This window comes from Aegilops tauschii, chromosome 5, assembly GCF_002575655.3.
Source record: "Aegilops tauschii subsp. strangulata cultivar AL8/78 chromosome 5, Aet v6.0, whole genome shotgun sequence".
NCBI classification, from domain to species: Eukaryota; Viridiplantae; Streptophyta; class Magnoliopsida; order Poales; family Poaceae; genus Aegilops; species Aegilops tauschii.
Genome location: NC_053039.3, coordinates 553,491,999 through 553,512,912, shown reverse-complemented (window position 1 = coordinate 553,512,912; position 20,914 = coordinate 553,491,999). Strand labels below are relative to the sequence as shown.

At 46.4% G+C, this 20,914-nt stretch overlaps 1 pseudogene; it reads right to left on the bottom strand.

The window, feature by feature from the left end:
* Window positions 1-1,719: 1,719 nt before the first annotated feature.
* On the bottom strand, window positions 1,720-20,155 carry LOC109761782 (BTB/POZ domain-containing protein POB1-like; annotated as a pseudogene).
* Window positions 20,156-20,914: the final 759 nt, after the last annotated feature.

Genomic DNA, 20,914 nt, shown 5'->3' with positions numbered 1-20,914 from the left:
AATTATCCAAGAGTGCCAGTTGTGTTACGTGACATTGCACTGTATAGAAATAAGATAGAGTAGGGGGGGGGGGGGGGGGGGCGGGGGGGTAATTGAGGAGTAGTCCTTCATTATATCTGCGCTGTTACATGTCGCCAGTAGATATACTTATAAAGCTATACACACTAAGAAAGATGCACGTTAATTGTTTTCCCTTCAAATTTCTTGATGTCACCACACAACCCTGACAAAATGCAGCTTAGAAGCCTTAGCTCACAACCTTGCCCAACATCAGATAAATAGAATACAATGCTAAAGCATGAGCATGGATGTTTGGCTCTTCATATTTTCAAGAATAAGTTTGCAGCTCCGACATGCAGATGTTGCACCGAGGATGTTGCATCCGTGCAGTTTTCATTTATATGTCCCTATATAGTTCCCATGATGGTCAGGTAATAATCGGAATAAATGGTGGTGTGGTTGATTACCGACATCCTGCTGCAAAAAAAATCTCTCATGGCTTCGTGTAAATCAAATTATTTTGTGCAGATTAAAAATTGAAATGGTTATAAATCTTAGTGAAAAGGGTGTACTGATAAAATATACTTTAGCACAAAAATACTCCATAGGAAAAAGAAGGAATTAGAACAACAGCCCAGATTTTCCTCGTACTGCGTGATTACCATAAACATTAGGACCTGCCTCTAAAATACTGGATCGAACCTGGACAGCCAAAGAGGTAATAACAATTAACGTAGAAAAGCAAGGAAATATATTTTGAACCTGAACATGCGAAGAGGTTATAAAATCCTGAATCAAACCTGAACATGCAAATAGGTTATAAAATCCTGAACCTGAACCTGAACCTGAACATAGGAAAAGGAATTACATTTGAACATGCGAGGAAGGAACTTTGCGATTACATTTTGAAGTGAAAGGAAAGCCGAAAGCTTTGCCGAGCTCCATGCAAGAGCAAAGGGAGGAGGCACTGAGGGGATGCACGATAAGCAGTGGCAAGATTCTTGGTGCTGCTGTGATGAGGCAGGGTGGGTGCGGAACGCAGCCGCGGGCGGGCAAAGTCGATGCGGACGGTCGGAGTGGCCGGCCAGGCGAAGCTATTGTGGACACTGAGGAGGTGCCGCGGGCATGCAGATGCACCGTCGGGGGAAGCCGAGATGGGGCACCAAGGGGGCGCTGCGGGTGCCGACGACTGCACGACGCACGCCGGGCGTGTGGCGACGCCGTCCAGGAGCGGTGTGGTGGCGCGACATCGAGCAATATTAGCTGATGAGGTGACGCACACCAGAAATTGACGGAGCTGGAGAAGGGATACCTAGTTGTGCTGATGACGACCGGAATGAAGAAGATGATAAGGAGGAGAAGAACCATCGGGTTCACAGATTGAAAAACCAAAAGGGGCCTGATTTGATGCTTTTGTTTATAACTTAACTAATAATCCCAAATTTGTACAAACTAAACAACGACCTTAAATCTACATGTGTGCGTCAAAATACGAGAACGTAGAAGAAGCTTCGGCGAGAAGAGATTTTGTGGAACGGGGGCAGGGCAGCCATGATCTAAGACTTCAACGCAATGCCACCTGGTCGTCGTCCCGCATCGTTCCTTTCGACAGGGGACTATAGTGTGACTAACTGACTATGCGAGTGCTGTTGGGTGGGGAATATTAAGGGGAGGGGAGGGGAGAAGAAGCGTGTTATAGGAAGACGGACAGATATCGTGGGGAAGAGAAAGATGTAACGACGTGGGTGTTTATTTGAGAATCACTGAGGAGACGAGGTGAACCTGTACGGAATACAGATAGAGTTGCTAATTAGAGATTGATTACACTCAGGTTGAAACCTAATGATTCATTGACTTTTTTTTGCTGAGGTGGAGGCTACATGTTGAGAGAACAATGACGTGGCATCATGATGATGTGGACGGTGTGCATGATGAGAGAATTGGGAGTAGTGGGGAGCAACTTCTTAAGAATGGTAGATAAGTTATATACGACGGTGCCAGCTGGGAGGTTTTCGAAGCCCCGAATACTTTCTTTTTGCCAGGAAGTTCATGACAAGCAAACTGGGAGGTGTACATACCAATTCAATGAAATTTCCTTTATCGAAAAAAAAACAAGTTACCAAAAAGCTCCCAGGTACAGAAAGCTCTCACGGACGAAGGAGCAATATCTTGCAATAACCAGAACAGAGTCATGAAGAAGCAACAGCTAATTTGAGATATTAGGCCGTGATCCGGCTCAGTGTCTGGCCTATAATTTTGTGGTGTGAGATATCAAGTTCGTAACTCCGGCAGCACGCCGTCGATGAAGAGGTTGTCGTCAGCAATGAAAGTCAACCATGCAGTACCAAAGAAATCACCGCATGCAAGCTCCAAACCCCTAGTGAATGAACCCTTGCCCTCAAAGCTGCTCACAAATTTCCGCGACGCCTTTGGCCATGCAGCAAACTCATACTCTAATGTCACACGCGCACGCCTTGAGCTGTGGCCGATGTATAATGACAGGCCAAAGCTGTACAGCCCACTCACGTGGTTCCTGTGACATAGTGCTATGAGAAGCAAGTCAAGCCCTGCATGATGCAGCGGATGCGAGATGATCCCGGCTGTATCACCGTTGTGTTGTGAAGAGAAAACTTGGGAGCACTCCTCACGCTTTAGATCCCAATAAGCTATAACCCGTGGGCAGGCTCCATCGAACACAACTAACCTTACAGGTTTGCACTTGTAAGTTCGCTCTTCGAAGTGCCAACAGGCTGCCGCGTCTACCGCAAGATCACCATGCGCGTGCAGAAGTACCTCGGTGATACACTTACTTACTTGACCATGGTCTATATCATCACTGGTGTCTGCTAAGGACCTTCCACAGCGAAGCACAGGTGATATGACTGAAGCGCACCAGCGTTAGTAGACGAGAACTCAAGATCTTGCGTCTTTCCTCCAGTTCTGGGCATCACGCACGGGCCCACTTGAGCAGAAAGTCATATATGTCATCTTCAGTTGGTATTTGTAGGTCTGTACTCGAAAAGATGGCTTCAATCCCAAGCAGAGGGAAGTTCATCAGTTCATGCTGGAACCTGAAAAGAGACAAATCATGCCCTCAGTACACTTTATACACAGTTCACTTCTGCTTCGGTACACCCCCCTAAACACATCAAGGGCTGAGATTCCCCCATACACCTTCGCTGCCAGGGCACGATCGTCTTATGTAAAAAAAATAACCCCCGCGCGTCCACGCCGATACCCCCACGCGCCTGTGTATACGCGGCTGCGGGACGAGCCGAGCCGCTTGGCAGCCGTGAGGAGGCGAGCCGAGCCGAGCAGTTAGCATCCATGGGCCCAGTATGTCAGATGCAGGGCGTGTTTTTTTTTAAGTCGGCGTTGACCGGTGGGGGCGTACGTGTGGACGTGGCGCGGACGGCCGTATCATGGTGCAATTAACTGCTTTGCAGTAATTGCGGCGTGCATGCAGGCGCCGACTGCTCGCGGCTGATCTCCTGCCGCCCGCCTGCTGCCCTCGTAGTCCGCGCCCTCCACTGCCGCGCGTGCGGCGACCGGGCGCCTGCCGCCAGCCTTCCGCCTCGGGCCGGCAGTTGACGCGACCGGTCGGCTGCCGCCGCGGCGGCGACCGGCCGCCCGCCTTCAGACGCCACCGACGCATCGGCTGCCGCGCCTGCCGTCCTCGCGCCTTCCCACGCCCCCGCTGCCGCGCCCAGACGCCACCGATGCCTCGCCTGCCACGCCTGCCGCGCCTTCACACGCCACCGCTGTCGCGCGTGCCGCCAGCCACCCGCCTCTCCCTCGTGGCACGCGCCACCGATGGCTCGCCCGCCCACCTCCCTCCCCCGCCGTCTATGAAAGGCCGCGCCAGCCCTCTCCACGCCGTGCCATCTCCCTCGCCCGCCCATCTCTCTTCCTCTCCTCGCCCGCCCATCTCCCTCTCCTCGCCGGCAATGTCTTCCAGCGACTCCGACGAGGGCGTGTGGCCGGGCGGCGTCTGGCCGCTGAGCCTCACCATCGGCGACACGGAGGGTCTGGCCCGGTTCCGCCTGATGGTGCCGCCGGCAGCCAAGGTGCCGGGGCCATGGCGGATCGGGGCGGACGGCATCCCCACCATGGGACCGCCGACGACAAGGGAGCAGCTCCGCGCCTTCCCTGGCGGCCGGTACAACCGGAGGGCCCGCCGTGGGTTCTGGCGCGGGAAGAACTTCAACGTCGTCCTCGGCGCGTTCAGGGACTCGGCGGCCGGCCTCCCCGTCGGGGACATTACCGGCGAGGTCGGCACTTCCCGTGGTCGCCGCCGCCACGGCCCACCTCCAGCCGCCCCAACTGCCCGGCACAGCAGGCCCCTGCCCCGGCGCTGGTCGAGATCCCGCCGGCGCAGGCCGCCCTCACGCAAGACGGAGACCCCGACGACACGCCGGGGCTACTTGCGGTGCTGGCCCGGTCTGCAGAGGAGGCGACGGCGACGGCCACTCGTGAGGAACGAGAGCGGCTGGCGGCCATAGCGGCGGTGCAGGAGCAGCAGGCGCGGGAAGACAACTGGTGGGATTTCAGCGACGACAACGACGACGGCGGCGGCGACGATGGCGGCGACGGCGGCGAAGAAGAGGCCGGCGGTATGGCGCCGGTCGTCGACCTCACCGGCGCCAGCGACGACGAGTAGTCTAGTTTTAGGGTTTATATTTAAATTTCGGTCTAAGTTATGTAAGAGCAGTGCTCGGTTATGTTTAGGGTTATGTAAAATATTTTGAATTATGAATGAACTCGGAATGGTTTATCTGGAAAAAAAATCCGTATGTTTAATTTGATGTTAGTCATGCAACTTCAAAAAATAAACGGAAACATGCATTTTAACGTTACGAGACGATAATCGACACACAAATTGTAGAAAAATCAGTCGCAAAACGCATGCATGGGGCCTTCGCTCATACCCGAATGGTCTCCGGAGAACTTGTCATGCATGCACACCAAAAACATATTGCGTCACGTCCGGGGTGTGGTATGTGGTGTTTTCAACGAAAAAATTATAAAAAATTCTTAAAGCGATAAAAAAGCCAGAAAACTTTTCATGCATCCTAGTGATGATGGTGGAACACTATAAAAAATGTGGGTACATTTGAAGGTTGTCGAAAAAAACTCCTTTCGGACAGGGCCTTCGGTCCTGCCCGAACGGTCTCCGGAGAAGGAGGCCAATTTTTCGACATATTCGCAATGACCTCAATTTTTGCAAGTGAGTAGGTATGCCCACCCCCACAGTCAATACAAGAATTGAACGTATTTGGACATCAAAAACATGTTGCGTCACGTCCAGGGGTGTGGTATGTGGTGTTTTCACCGAAAAAATTATAGAAAATTCATAAAGTGAAAAAAAGCCACAAAACTTGTCATGCATCCTAGTGATGATGGTGGAACACTATGGAAAAAATTTGAGTTCATTTGAAGGATGTCGAAAAAAAACTCCTTTCGGACGGGTCCTTCAGTCCTGCCCGAACGGTCTCCGGAGAAGGTCAATTTTTCAATATATTTGGAATGACCTCAAATTTGGCAAGTGAGTTGGTATGGCCACCCCCACATTCAATCCAAGAATTGAACGTATTTGAACACCAAAAACATGTTGTGTCACGTCCGGGGTGTGCTATGTGGTGTTTTCATCGAAAAAATTATAGAAAATTCATAAAGCAATAAAAAAGCCAGAAAACTTGGCATGCATAATAGTGATGTTGGTGGAACACTATAAAAAAATGTGGGTTCATTTGAAGGGTGTCGAAAAAAAGCTCCTTTCGGACGGGGCCTTCGGTCCTGCCCGAACGGTCTCCGGAGAAGGAGGTCAATTTTTCGACATATTCGGAATGACCTCAAATTTTGCAAGTGAGTTGATATGCCCACCCCCACAGTCAATCGAAGAATTGAACATATTTGGACATCAAAAACATGTTGCGTCACGGCCGGGGTGTGGTATGTGGTGTTTTCACCGAAAAATTATTGAAATTTCATAAAATGAAAAAAAGCCACAAAACTTGTCATGCATCCTAGTGATGATGGTGGAACACTATGGAAAAAATTTGAGTTCATTTCAAGGATGTCGAAAAAAAACTCCTTTCGGACGGGGCCTTCGGTCCTGCCCGAACGGTCTCCGGAGAAGGAGGTTAATTTGTCATGCATCCTAGTCATGATGGTGGAACACTATAAAAAAATTGGGTTCATTTGAAGGATGTCAAAAAAATAATGTCGATAGTACTAATGTAATTTGACTGAGGTGAGACTAAATTTGCATAGTGTGACAAATAATAAAAAATAAGACAGATAGTAATGATGTGATTTCAGTTTACACTGCAACTGGCAGCTCTGACGCACTGCCAGGGCAGTGTAATGAGCTTACACTGTCCGGACAGTACGGCAGTGCCGCCCCTGGCAGTGCAAAGTCAAACCAAATTAGTACTAACTGTCTCATATAGCAATGTGCATGAACGTGGCTATATAAGCCAGTCCTGGCGTCCCTCGGCGCGCGAGGTGGGACTAAAAAAGCTCCCCTTCCACCTCCCCGCGCCGTGACTCATAGAAGGCAAAAAAAATAGTGATGCAAAAAAAATAAGCCCACATGTGCTTGCATGCCGCAACTGCGCTTAATCTGTCCGGCCCGATCAAGCCGGGTTGCGAAAGGGCCGGCCTTTCGGCCCAGCTACGACTGGCAGCACAGGCCAACGGGGCAGTGGCGGGACGGGGCGGGAATCAGAGGAGTTCGAAAGGGTGGTGGGAGGTTGGTATATAAGGCGGTCGCGGCGTCGTTCGGCGGGCGAGGTGGGACTAAACTTTAGTCCTCACCCCCGCCGACCCTGCCCCCGCACCGCGTGCACAGTCAATGGGCCGGCCCACGCGCGCCATCGCGCACAATCACTGGGCTGTCGCGCACAGTCAAGACTTTTTTTTAATAGTATTAAGTTTTTTAGTTATTTATGCATTTCGTTATCGTATAAAAAAATCTATAATTAATAAAAATCCATACGTAATATAGAATTGTTAACTATATTTATTATAATAATAATGAGTTGTTTATTACAATTTATAGGAAAAAATAATGAGGTTTTTATAATTAATTGCTAAAATAATAATGAGTTTTTGGATATTTAATTGATAATGAGTTTTTTTGTAATGAATATTTTAATCAGTTATTTGTGTAGATTAGTAATTACATTTTTAATATTTATGTAATGTTAATTAATGGCTAAAAAATACTTAAAATATATGCAAAGTTTAGTACTGTAATGTGTTGCATTAATGGCTAATTGTTTTTCATAATAATAATGCTTTTTTTGTAATTTATAAGTAAGAATAATGAGTTTTTTATTACAATTTTAGGTAAAAATAATCAGTTTATGTTTTAATTTTTTATGAGTTTTGCGTTAATGCCTAACATTTTTCAGCTTATTAAAAAATATTAATGAGTTTATTGCTACTACTTAATAATTTGGAACGACCGTTCATAAAAAAACACTACTTCACATAGAATTTATTAAGTAGTTAAATTAAAAACACTACTTAATACAGAATTTATTAAGTAATTATATTAAAAATAGTACTTAATACAGAATTTATTTCGTATTTAAATTATGCATATGAAAACTTTACTATTGTTATTTGTGCGCGAATTGACGAGCTGATATTAAAAAATAAGATAGTAATAATGTCAGTTGACTTTAGTGAAACTCAACTAACATTATTACTACCTTATCTAATAAATAGCTCAAAGGCGGCTATATAAGCCAGTCCTGGCGTCCCTCGGCGCGCGAGGTGGGACTAAAAAAGCGCCCCTTCCACCTCCCCCCGCGCCGTGACTCATAGAAGGCAAAAAAATAGTGATGAAAAAAAATAAGCCCGCCTGTGTTTGCAGGCCGCAACTGCGCTTAATCGGTCCGGCCCGATCAAGCCGGGTGGCGAAAGGGTCGGCCTTTCAGCCCAGCTACGGCCTGCAGCACAGTCAAACGGGGCAGTGGCGGGACAGGGCGGGAATCAGAGGAGTTCGAAAGGGTGGTGGGAGGTTGGTATATAAGGTGGTCGCGGCGTCGTTCGGCGGGCGAGGTGGGACTAAACTTTAGTCCTCAACCCCGCCGACCCTGCCCCCGCACCGCGTGCACAGTCAATGGGCTGGCCCACGCGCGCTGTCGAGTCACTGGGCCGGCCAACGTGCGCTGTTGATTTTTTTTCTTTATTTGTTTATTGTTTCAAAAATAATATTAAGTTTTTTAATAAATATTCTATAATTAATGAAAAGCCCTATGTATTGTATAAATGTTCTATAATTTATGTAATGTTCATTATTTATTTTTTATTTGTTTTGCATTAATGGCTACAGTTGCCTTCATAATAGTAAAGAGTTTTTTGTTATAATTTATAAGTAATAATAATTTGGAAAATACTCTTCTTAAAAAACACTACTTGATATAGAATTTATTATGTAGTTATGTTAAAAACAATACCTAATATAGAATTTATTATGCAATTATATTAAAAAACTACTTAATATAGAACTACTTAATATAGAAAACCATAAGAAATTCATACGGTGTTGGAAAATTATGAAAACTTGCACGCATGATGGCCCTGGTGATGAGTGCGTGTGGAAAAAGTTTGGGGTCCACCGGCTGAGTCAAACACGAGAACGCAGTACGGGGCTGACATCCTTCATATCCGATCAGTGCCGGTTGCATGGGTGGTACGAGGTGGCATGCACGAAACGTCACCCAATTTTGGGAGGCAGTGGGCATGCCCATGTTAGGGCCCCACGCAAGAGTTGAAAGAATTCGGACACGAAACGCACGTTGCGTCACGCCCGGTCAATGTTTTCGGTGCGTTTCACGGAGAAAACCATAAGAAATTCATACGGTGTCGAAAAATTATGAAAACTTGCACGCATGATAGCCCTGGTGATGAGTGCGTGTGGAAAAAGTTTGGGGTCCACCGGCTGAGTCAGAAAAGAGAACGCAGTACGGGGCTGACATCCTTCATATCCGATTAGTGCCGGTTGCATGGGTGGTACGAGGTGGCATGCACGAAACGTCACCCAATTTTGGGAGGCAGTGGTCATGCCCATGTTAGGCCCCACGCAGGAGTTGAACGAATTCGGACACGAAACGCACGTTGCGTCACGCTCGGTCAGTGTTTTCGGTGCGTTTCATGGAGAAAACCATAAAAATTCATACGGTGTCGAAAAATTATGAAAACTTGCACGCATGATGGCCTTGGTGATGAGTGCGTGTGGAAAAAGTTTGGGGTCCACCGGCTGAGTCAAACACGAGAACGCAGTACGGGGCTGACATCCTTCATATCCGATCAGTGTCGGTTGCATGGGTGGTACGAGGTGGCATGCACGAAACGTCACCCAATTTTGGGAGGCAGTGGGCATGCCCATGTTAGGGCCCCACGCAGGAGTTGAATGAATTCGGACACAAAACGCACGTTGTGTCACGCCCGGTCAGTGTTTTCGGTGCGTTTCACGGAGAAAACCATAAGAAATTCATACGGTGTCGGAAAACTATGAAAACTTGCACGCATGATGGCCCTAGTGATGAGTGCGTGTGGAAAAAGTTTGGGGTCCACCGGCTGAGTCAAACACGAGAACGCGGTACGGGGCTGACATCCTTCACATCCGATCAGTGCCGGTTGCATGGGTGGTACGAGGTGGCATGCACGAAACGTCACCCAATTTTGGGAGGCAGTGGGCATGCCCATGATAGGGCCCCACGCAAGAGTTGAACGAGTTCGGACACGAAACGCACGTTGCGTCACACCACGGTCAGTGTTTTCGGTACGTTTCACGAAGAAAACCATAAGAAATTCATACGGTGTCGGAAAATTATGAAAACTTGCACGCATGATGGCCCTGGTGATGCTGGCGTGTGGAAAAAGTTTGGAGTCCACCGGCTGAGTCAGAAAAGAGAACGCAATACGGGGCTGACATCCTTCATATCCGATCAGTGCCGGTTGCATGGGTGGTACGAGGTGGCATGCATGAAACGTCACCCAATTTTGGGAGGCAGTGGGCATGCCCATGTTAGGGCCCCACGCAAGAGTTGAACGAATTCGGACACGAAACGCACGTTGTGTCACGCCCGGTCAATGTTTTCGGTGCGTTTCACGGAGAAAACCATAAGAAATTCATACGGTGTCGGAAAATTATGAAAACTTGCACGCATGATGGCCCTGGTGATGAGTGCGTGTGCAAAAAATTTGAATGGTTGCATTAATATTTTCTGTCGTTAAAAAAACATCGGAAATAAATGCATCGTGGGCCAGCCGGCGGTAGTTTTACGGGACGGGCCAAGGGGCTCACTATGGCGTGACCACGTTTATGACGCCGTACGTGCGTGCATGGCATGGAAACCACGTCGCCATTACCTCGCCCCAGGACCGCCTAACCCCGCCGCCTCCACGCACGTCCTCACCCCGATCCGACGGTCGCACCGCCGTGGCCGTCCCAACTCCCTTCCCTGCCGGCCTGATGACGGCCATACACTCTGGCATCTGCGCGCGCGACTTGGATCTCAGGCCCGGCCGTGCCGTCTCGGCAAAGTCGCCCGCACCCAGAACCCTAGGACGGGCCGTCGGCCAGCGCGGTGGTGTGGGCAGAGGGCGCGCGGTGCGACCGTCGAGGCGCCGGAAGGTATGGTATTAAACCATATGTAATGTTTTTTGAATCTCGTTACTAGTTAGATAACTGTCATCTTATTTAGAATGCAAGAATTCGGAGATGTGTACTGCTCGGTTGAGAAGTGGTGCGAATTGGTGGGAAAATTCACACCCAGACAGCGCATGATGCTACGTGGCACAAATTTGGACAGTATGTTGAGAATTCCTTCAGTGAAAATGAGGAAAAATTTATTGGAATTTATGATTACAACGTATGATAGTAGTAGAAAGCGATTTATTATTCGGCCAAATACTGACGGCATCAGTGTGCTTAATGAAGATGTTTATGACATATTCGGGCTACGTAACGAGGGTGATGATGTCAGTAGCATGGTAGCTACAGTACAACTAGATGCCAAAAAAATTGTTCCGAATCGGTTTCTAGACAAAAGAACAGGCCTAATCCTATCGATGATTTGATAAAAAATATTGTTGATACTCAGTCATATGATGACGATTTTGTGAGAAGGGCCGTACTGGTTCTCATGGGTACAGTCTTAGCACCACAATCCACCAAGTTTGTTCCTTATCGTTATTACAAAATGGTGGAGGACATGAACGCTATCAAGTCATACAATTGGAACGGTTTCACGTTGGGGGTGTGCATGGATGCTATTAAAAAAACGGTCGAAGATCTTGAAAAATTCAAGTGGCCTATCGGGAACTTGGCTCTTCTTCATGTACAAGTCATTTCGTAATAGTTGTATGTACATATATTTTTTATGTGATCTATGTGTTTGACTAGTTGTGTTTACTATCATGCAGTATATATACTGGGAAAAAGTTGAGCCAATTGGTGTGGATACATTTGATCCTTTGTCTCGTGAATACCCACTAATGCTTAACTGGCCAGAAACGGAAGGGAAAAAGCGAGACGACTATGACAACATGCACGGGCGGGGCACCGGCAATGTAAGTCAATAAGTATAGTCCTTATTGGTTTCACATAGTAATTAAGTATATTCGTTATTTAATTTATTTTAGTGTTTGTTGTACAGATTGAAAACTGCGTTAGCGAAGAGTACAGACGTGCTAAGGTAGCACGTGAAGGGACTGTCCCAGAGGAAGAAACGAAGAAACCTAAACGGAAAGGTGGTGGCAGGAGTAGAAAGCCAAGCACGTCCGCGGTTTCATCAAACACGACTTATAGTATGGACCGTGTGATGACATACATAAAGCTGCTTCACAAGGAGGTTCTCAATATACCCGAAAGATGTGCACAGGTAATTTACAAGTTGTATTGAACGTGTTTTAATTCTTCAACTACTTATCGTGTTTCATTTGTGTTCGTAGATGGTAATGGAAAGGTTGAACACGGAAGGTGTGCTGTACAAACCCAATAAGAGGGACAACAATGACAAATTTGATAATGTAGGTGAAGGAGTTGGGATGGAGAATGGCCAGTACAAGTCATCAAAATATTGGCCAGATATTGAATCACCTACGAACGTAAAGATAGGAACATCTTTCACGGGTATCAATGATACCTCCGTGCCCGTTGATGACACGGGTGCTCCGGCGACGACACCGGGTAAAGGTGAAGCTACTGATCCTTTCATTATAGACGATAATGGAAACTCTCCATCTTCGGCATCAACTGTACGTACAAAAGACTTTCCGTCTATGTCCCGAACCCCGCAGAATGCTGATATTTCTGGTGAGTCTATGGATGCTTTGTCACCAACAAAGTCCGAAGACACGTTTGAGAGTTTCCCGGCAGAGAGCAACATAGGTAATGGTGAAGGCAGTCAGGAAAATGAAGGTAAGCGCAAAAGAAAAAAGTTGAAATATTGTCAATCCCCCTACAACCTTCTCATTACCCGCAAGAAACGTGTTAAAAAAGTAAGTCAAATACTACTTTATAATTCATTCACGCGTTATGTAATTTTTTTTATATAACTGACTGTAGCTGCATTGTTTTAGATCTGTTTGCATCGTCACCACATTCAATTCTAGCAAGTTCTCTTAATATGACTCCGGATCATATAGAGGCAGCCAGAGTTTTTGTTGAGACTCTCGCATTGTCAAAGAAGCATGCACACCGAACCGTGGTTGATGTGCCGCCACCAGATGGGGACATATGCACGCCAGCTATGCTTCACGATGTCCTGACGTTTAAATGGTTGAATGGCGCTGTAAGTATGAGTTTGATTTTAACAAAACTCTCATTTGTACTTCACAAGTTGATAGAAATTTTTTGTTTATGTATGCAGATCATCAATGCATATTGTAAACACCTACAACACCGTGATTTTTCTGATCGTTACATATCAACAACGTGGTTCCCCAAATTTATGTTGAATAGGGCAAGGGGAAAGACCAAGTCAGTAAATGATTTAGGCTCAAAGAATGTTACAAAGAAAACAAAAGTCCTCGCAAGAGTAATGGATGAGTATTTCAGACGGGACAAGGTATTGCTTTCATATTTATTTGTTTTTATTAGTCATTACTATTTAATTGCACTAACATCATTTGGTTACTATGTAGGCGTATTTTCCTATGCACGTTAATGATAATCATTGGATAACCATAGTGATGCACACCGTCAAGGAGGAGTTTCAAGTTCTTGACTCAAATTCTAAAGGCGCAATTAGTCAAAGAATTCGCAATATGATTGCCACCCTGGTACGCTATAATTTTCGCACTAGCATTCAGAAAAATATTGGGTCATACATTAAAGTCTGGTTTTGTTAATTTGTTTCAGAGAGCTGAAATTTCTAACGATATTATGGAGGCCAACTCAACACTTGAAGCAAAAAAAATTCCAGATGTCTCATCGTGGCCAATTAATGAGTATAAAATGCCAAGACAAAAAGATGGGTAAGTTAAATGAGTACAAGCAAGTGCGTGCTACATCGTAAGCTGATCACACATGTTTATTGCAGAGTGTCTTGTGGACTTTTTGTGATGTGGTGCATAAAATACTGGGACATTGATCGCTGGACACATGAATTTGACCAGGAAGAGATTAATGCGTCAAGGCCACGTATTGTCGCAGAAATTATTTTTTCAGAGGTGAACAAATTAGAGAAGGTCAAGATGAAAATTGTTAAAATCATGGAGAAGGAATAGGTATTAGCATCGGTAGGGTTTTAGTCCCGTAGAAGGTTTCCCTGCCGTTGTTGGATACTTTGATCGATTGTAATGCGACATGGCACTGGGACAGATTTCGACAATTTTTCACGTTTTATTTATCGCTTTTGTGTGAGACTAAACATTTAAATGCGTGTGGGCAAGTAATATTTTTGCTGTGCTAAAATGTATCAGTTTGCGGCTCCGACGTTATATGTACTGTTGTTGTTTCTATTCGCGGCCGTCATTCATTTATTAAAAAATATCCCCGCCGTCCTGAGTTGGCGTGATGTGGACAAAACCTGCACAATATCCCAAGGTGATTCTGGTGGCGGCAGCGGCGCTGGATCCGACGAATATTCCAGCCCAGCCCGTGCGGTGGCCGACAGCCGACGCAGTGGCGGGCCCGCGCAGTCCAGCTAGTGCGGGCTGGCGCGATTCGCCGTGGGCCACGCGCGCGTCTGGTGGCCCAGCAGCCGACCGAGCGACAGCCGCGGGCCCGGTGGCAGACGTCTCGTCCCGCCCCACCGAGCGGGCACATGCAACGATCTCGAGGGGGATTTATGGCGATCTGTCGGCCCATTAACAACGCGCGTCGGGCGCGTGGGCCGGCCCTTTAATGCCTCTTCGTGTGCGGATGGGGACGCTGGCGCGTTGTGCCGACTAGGTTTAGTCCCACCTCGCCCGCGGAGAGACGCGATGACCGGTTTATATACCCGCGTCGTCGCCTTCTCACAAGCTCACTATAGAACACTAATGAATGCCCTGTTGTACGCCGTGGCCTCCCACTCGGCGGCACAGAAGGCGTTGTAGCATACTGTCCGTGCGCGCGCCCGGCCACGGCTGGGCCTTTTTTTCAAATATTTTTTCACATAGATTAAATTTTAAAAATGTTAAACAGTTGACAAAGTCATGACAACAGTAACACATTCATACAAATATATCATGTTTCACACATAATAATAAAAATTGCATGTCTCATAACATTGAACAAGGTGGCATAAAGAATAAACTCAAAGTGCCATGTCTCTTATCCTTAAACAAATAAACTGAAAGTGCCATATCGCATTAGAATTGAACAAATTAACCAAAATAAAGCGACAAATAGTACGACATGCTAATTGAACTCTGTCCCAGTGCCTTCCATTGATTATGAATACTTCATCTTTATGCCCGGTTCCTACATAACAAATTGTAAACAACTCATCAGACAATTGTAAAGAGAGAAAAAAATAATTAAGATAATGTAAAACTTACTTTTCATTCTCAGGGCACGTTTGCCGTCTATGGCCCTCTTTCTTACAAATGCCACAAAGAGGACCGGGTTTTCTCTCAGAAAATGATTTTGGTCTTCCATTTTTTGTAACATTTGGATCTTTCTTTGCCCGCCCTGTCGTGCTCTGTTTAGGGGCGCCCTTCGTGGAAACTTTCACGGGATCACCTATGGCATCAACATGTTGTTCCGGCTCACGTGGCTCCTCATGCATATTTCTTCTACTACCAACAGCATCATCATCAGGGACCTTTTTCTTCGCTATTATATTCTGCAGACACTGCATCAACTCATCAAAGACGAATGGATCATTTGAAGCAACATGAAAAGCTTCAGCTCCTGTTATACTGAGTTGACTATAGCGAGCACGCTGCTCTGCCCCTGTCCAACCCCAGCCAAACATGTCACTCTTCCGCTGTGCAGGCAGCCCACCTCTCGCAACTTTCGACATCCTCTTAAGGATGCAACACTTAGGTATTTTAGATATTTTCAGATGAACCAACACATACAGAATGTGTTTGCAAGGCAACCCTTTCCGGAGCATTCGTCCACAACTGCAGTCTATCATATTCTCAGAGTTTTCAGCTCGATAATTCACGCTGAACTGAAATTTGCGGTTATTTCTCCATGTCATGATGAAGGTGTGGCAGTCAACTCCCACTAGCGTCTAAAAAATCTCAAGCTCTCCCATCTTCTTCAGATCTTGTTGAAGAATATAAAAATTGGAATCAGTGAATACTTTTGTAGCATGCTTCTCAATGTCCTTATATTCTGTGACTGATGGTGGCAATGACTGATTTGAAACACAGTCATCATGCGCCTCGTTCTCACGTAGTCGAACTATGCAATTCTCATAATGCACAACTAGGTCAACAATAGTCATACCGTCGTCCAGGTGAAGGTGAAGACAAGAGTTAAGGCTTTCACACCTCTGATTACTGCGCATACCCAGAAAAAAACCATCTGACAGATATGATGCTGCCCACAGACTCCTCTTCTTGTACATCCTACGCAGCCACTCTTCTGTTTTATCAGTCTTCCATTTACGGACAAGAGCGTGCCATCTCGCCTCAAAGTTGGCTGGAGAGGTGGAGTAGTACAAGAGTGCCCTGAACTCATTTAGCGATTTGTAATTAAGTTGCTTCTGCATATTTTTTCCACGTGCCATGAGCAGAGACAGTGCAACACATCAACCAAAACCAACCGAATAGCTCGTATCATTGCAGTGTCTCCATCTGTGATGATTGACCTTGGGTTTTTCTGACAATTGGCCTTCAGGAATGTCTGGAGCAGCCACACGTACGTTGCTTCGGTCTCGTCGGACACAATGGCACAACCAAAAAATGTGATGCAACGGTGATTATTTACACCAACAAAGGGGATGAACGGCATACCATATCTGTTCATCTTATACGTGCTGTCAAACACAGTCACATCTCCATACAACTGATAGTCCCGCCGCGAATGTGCATCGCACCAGAACATGCTCTTCAAACGGCCCTCCTTATCGAGCACGTACTCAAAGAAAAAGTCTGGATCCTTCTCCTTTCTGCTCCTCATAATTCCGATTGCCGTGTTAGCATCACCCTTCGCAATCAACTTCATTTTTTCTCGGCAACATAGGTTGTAGACGTCTCGTCTCAGAAACCCACACTTATCATACGAGCCATACCTGCTAATGAAGTTGTCGACGATGATATGCTTTCTGATCCCAGCTCCTTCCATCGCCAAGATCTCAGCTATCTGGTGATCTCCCATCACTCGATGTGACCGCCGAGATACCACCTCATCTGCTCTAGCCAACAAATGGTTGTGATCATCCATAAAAGCTGCCACGAACCAAACTCCACGTCCTTTGTCCAACTTCACGACTAAATGTGCGCCACACTCGCAACGAGTCTCAGGTCTTAGCCTGCGGGTACGGCCCTCCGGGTTTAAAAATTTACTGAGACGTTTTCCTGCCCTCGAGCAAACGTATCGCCTATACCGAACAGTGGTTGAAAGTCCTTTTCCTCGTTTCACCTTATCTTTTCTGATACTGAATCCACGGTCTTTGGCGTAGTTATTATAGAACATGTAAGCCTCCCATTGTGATGCAAATGTCATACCCATAACCTTCAACTGTGTCTCCAGCGCATGTTGCTGGATTTCAGCTTCCTCAATGTCCATATTAGCTCCATCCTCATGCTCATAGCCATCATCACCACTCCAACCATCAAAGTTAGCCTACAATATTCCACATAAGCAAGTGTATGTTGTCATTAACAAGTTTTTATTATTGTATGACATCTTAAATTTTGGACCAAACCTGGCTTATGTTATCCGCGAAAGATTCAACACCATGATTTTCCTCGTTCTGGACGTCAATATCCTCCTGCACATAAAAGAAATCATATGCACATGTAAGTACCCATATGGTTCGTCATCCGACGAAATGAATGTACACGTCACTTACGTTTTCACTACAAGCACCCTCCTCCTTCTTTTGAAAATCTTTCTCAGGTAAATTATCGTACGACGACCAGGATTCATTGTCGCTGCTATCATCATCATTTTTACTTTCATTACCATTCGTACGATCAACACTATCGCTACCATCCCACTCACTCGTATCCAAAAACAGATCCGTAAATCCAGTTTCTTTATCCATTGAATGACCTCACAACCAACATTGCAACATTATAAATAAATATTGATCTATCAATTTTAAATCAAATTAAATATACTACGGTCATATGGATGAGTGATTGCAGATAATTATTTGCAGGTACAATTTTTTTTTGACAAACTAGACGGCTTACATGGCATGCACGTGCACTTCGGCCGGCCTGGCCTGGCTGCGGACGGCGAGGACGTTCCCGGAGAGGTTGATCACGGAGTTGCGGGCGGCAACGGCGTCCACGTAGGCCATGTCACCGCGAATACCTGCACGGAGGCCAGATCACGTACGGCGGGCGACTCCAACAACGTCCGCGACGGCCAGATCCCGGGTGAAGACGGGGAGAATGGTCGGAGATCGGCTGGGAAAGGCGGCGATCGGCCGGACGGGGAGACGTTGGAATTGGCAGCGTGATCACGGCTAGATCGGCGGTGCGGGGCGACGTTGGAATGGGCCGCGTGATCAACGCATGTTGTGGGTAATTTTTTTTTTCGCGTGACGGGGAGGGGGTAGATGCGAGCCGGCCGTATCGGCTCGAGCCGTGCGCCCGGCTCTACCTGTATGGGCACGCCTCTACCTGTATGGGCACGCCTCATACGGCGCGGGATACGTTAAGCACCGTATGCCAAAAATGCCCTTATACGTTAAGCGCGGGGGGGGGGGTGTGTGTGTGTGTGTGTGTGTGTGTGGGGGGGTGGTGTACCGAAGCAGACCTCTACACTGTTATGTCCACACTTCTCTGAGTAGAAAAGGAAACAATGGCTCCATGCATGCAAATGGGGACAACTCACATATTAAAATCCTTGTAGTTGTTGGCAATGAATTCCTTAGCTGCTGCTATCAAACGCTGAACTTCAGCTGCCACTAAACTCGAGCATGGATGGTCTAGGTAGAGCAGTGCAGATTCCGTGGTCAAAGGCAAACTCATGAGCAAGTGACAGCAATGCCTCATGCAAGCAACAACTTCAAATTTGTCAGCAGCCATCAAGATGTTGAGCAGAAGAGTGGGCTCTGTAGTTGTCAACTTTCCGCTGTATATAAATCCTAAAAGCTCCATAAAGGCGTGTTCATCTGTTCCAAGTAGAATGAAGAAAAAAAGGATTAAGGAAACAACTCAACAAATAAATAAACAAAAAAGGAAGGTTTCTTGGTGTTTAACAATTTAAGTGGTTATTACTATAGACTATCTGTGTTGAAGATATTAACCGTGCAGAAGAGAGACAGAGAGAGAGAGAGAGGAGTGGCCGAAACTCAGAAACATAAATATCATCTTTATTATGGATAATCATTGTGGATTTCGAAACATAGAAAATAGCAACAAAATCACAACAGCGAATTAGAATCGGTTATAAAAGGAAGAATGTACATTAAAGTTATTGCATTACCTGAATGAACAATCTGAACTGTTGGGTGTTTCTGAACAGATTCCTTCATGCCATTTGAGAAAAGCTAAAAATCATGAAGCTGGTTAGAAGAACTGGCTAAATAACAAATGAACCAAGAAGGTTATAAGTACTACCTTGAGAAAGAAAGGACTTCTTGCAGCAAGAATCGCTGAATTGATAAAGATGGTCTTTACTCGTAAAATTGGTGTGCCTACCATGGCAGAGGAAGAGTTCAAACTGTGTCCTTCATCACCAGCAAAATACTAAGATGAGTGAAATAAAGGAGACGCAAGGAAAGGAAGTAAACGGTTTAGAACAACTGCTGTTAAAAATACTTTGAAACGCTCTGTTCTACTATATATGGGTGCAGAGTCATTTAATTAATCTTCAGCAGTACGGTAAACACACTTAATTACCCAGCAATCTAAGCATGCTCGTAGCTCACTCTGTAAAGTAATCATAAATCTTATCTATGAACTTCATATAGCCCTGTTCAAGTAAGAGATAGTAGACAAACTTTTATATTATTATCTAATATTCCATACAGCTAGCAGAGCATCTAGTAGCAGAAGCAACTCAAGTAGCTAAAAGAGAAACAACGAGCTCAAATAAGAGTTTGTGGGTATCTTGCACGTATTGAGAAAGGTGCAACCAAGTGCTACGTTTTTATCAGCAAATTTACTGGTACCGAGCAGGTATTTGTACAACTTAAAAGTAAGGGATTATCACAAGCAGCCTATTGTTTGATTGTGCAAATAAAGATGGGAACAAAGAAAAAGACAGACATTTGATAATAATATGTTCTTATTTGTTTCATTTTTAGATTGCAATAATCGGCAGATTTGACATGTGGGTGGAGCATAAGTTGTTACCTAATTTGTAAATTTGAGACTGTTCAGCAAGCACAACCTTCAGTTTCAATATTTAAGGACTTCTCAATCAATTCCCTGTTGCCCCAGTCACTACCCCCAAGCCCGAACAGAGGGATACAAAATTCGCCCAAGCATGGAAAGTATATCCCACAAATTATGCAAGAGAATCACACCATCCGACAGCGTGGGAGGAGGCACACGCACCTTCCTCCATGCGGGGATCCTCGCCGTCAGGGAGGGATCCTCCGGCGACGTCTTCGCTGGCGACGGCGGCGATCTCCAACCGCAGCACCCTGTCGGAGAAGCTCTCTGCGTCGAACGCGAACTCGTAGCTGGGCCCCAGTCCCGTGCGAGGACTCCGGGTCCATCTCCGCCACCGCCGACCCTTCGGCGCCTGCCATGCGCGCAGAGGATCCCTCAGCCGCCATGGCGGTAAACCCTAGCTAGCTCGCGGAGGCTTCTTAATCTTTTCAGACCCGCGAACATTTCCTTCGAGCAACCCAAAAGTTCAGCGCAAAACAAAAACCCAAAAGTTTGGCAAGAGGACACTGAAAAGTGGCTAAAATACAGAGTAGGAAACAATCCATTTTTCATTTTAAGTTGTCGCTCTTTCATTCAAAGGAAATTCATAGGATTGTTTGAGGGTTATACTGACCTCTTTGATTCAAAAAGAAAAAACAAATGATCTTTGGAAAATTGAAGTCCTAGAATTCTTCCTCGAAAAATTGCAGGAGCACCCCCCCCCCCCCCCCCCCCCGCGCGCGCATTGGCAACACGGGAGGCGACTAAAGTTCCTCGTAGCAGGGCCACCACACCTCCCCCCCTTGCCCCCTTGTTGGCACCTGAAGGCTGCCGGGCAAGCCCGCGCGGTTGCCGGAGATGATGGCGACGAGGTTCTCGTGTTCTGGTTCTCTCGGAAAGGGCTACGGTCGCCGGAGCAGCGGCCCCCGTTGGTGAGGCGACGACGTCTTGG